Raw genomic sequence first — 986 nt, forward strand, 5'->3', positions numbered from 1 at the left:
AGCATTTGAGAAAAACTGTAAGATATGCGTCATGTGCAGCATTTACTTTGTGCTTTGGCCTTAAACTCTACCAGCAGTGACACTGTGGGATATTTGTGAATGTCCCCATGAATACACCTAACCTCCATCCATGTTACTGTTACTCACCAACCTCCTCCAACAAGGCCCCTGGTTGAACTGGGGTTTGATGGACCTGTGTGCAACCCATGTCCACACTGGGCGTATACCTCTTTGGCACCTTACTGGAACACTGTGTGTCCCTCCTGAGCCGAGGGAGAGTGTGCGAGCCAAATCATACATCAAAATTAGTTCAACAGTTTTTCAAGGATACCAAAACCAAGATCTTGGAGTGGCCTGCACAGAGCCCAGACCTCAAGCCCATACCCTGTACCCTCAAAAAGGGTACAGTATTGACTATTAATGGGTGTGGGGCTAATAATTTTGGATGTCTTATTTTTGCCCTTTCTTGTTTCAACTCAGTGTATCAATAAAATATCCTTACTACAATTAGTGAACCTTATTATTTTGGACACAGATACGTTTTAAAAAACAAACACTTCTTGTTAATGGTCATTTTCATACTGAAAACATGAGTGTTGCCTAATTTCATAAGGGGGGGTTAATAATTTTGGCCTCAACTGTATAACACCTAATATCCACAAACCCTCAATTTAGAAAAAGACAGTGTTATAAAAGACGAAATTAAATAGATAATAAACAGGGAAAAAAGCTGAATATATAAACAACATATAGATAGGTTTAATTTTTCTGTCAGTTTAATTTACATTCCAGTGGTTTGTCCCATTTGTCTTTTTCTTTTCCAGATGTCGGCAAACTCATCATTCTCCACTTTGGATCTGCACCTTTCCTCCATGAACGCCTCCCTCCCTCTATACATGCACTGTCTCATCTCTAAACCAAGCTCCCTCATCTATCGTGCATTTAGCATCATTATCATCTTCCTCGTCCTCCCCATCTGCATCCTC

This window comes from Pundamilia nyererei, unplaced genomic scaffold (assembly GCF_000239375.1).
Source record: "Pundamilia nyererei isolate P.nyererei 1_Seehausen unplaced genomic scaffold, PunNye1.0 scaffold00861, whole genome shotgun sequence".
Lineage (NCBI taxonomy): Eukaryota > Metazoa > Chordata > Actinopteri > Cichliformes > Cichlidae > Pundamilia > Pundamilia nyererei.